Genomic DNA, 210 nt, shown 5'->3' with positions numbered 1-210 from the left:
CCTCGGGGGCGGGGCTGGTCAGGGGGTGTGGCTACCGGCGAGGGGCGGGGCCGCAGGCATGCCGGCTGGAGGACTGGGGCTGCACCCTGCATCTAAAGGATGCAGTGTGGGACTACTTCGGGGTTGCGGTCGTAAGGGTGCAGGGTGGGGTAGGGGTCAATAGGTAAGGAGAGAAGCAGTTGAATGGGGAGATGGGCGGGTCTATACGGG

This window comes from Panthera uncia (assembly GCF_023721935.1).
Source record: "Panthera uncia isolate 11264 chromosome A3 unlocalized genomic scaffold, Puncia_PCG_1.0 HiC_scaffold_11, whole genome shotgun sequence".
NCBI classification, from domain to species: domain Eukaryota; kingdom Metazoa; phylum Chordata; class Mammalia; order Carnivora; family Felidae; genus Panthera; species Panthera uncia.
Note: the sequence above shows the minus strand (reverse complement) of the source record.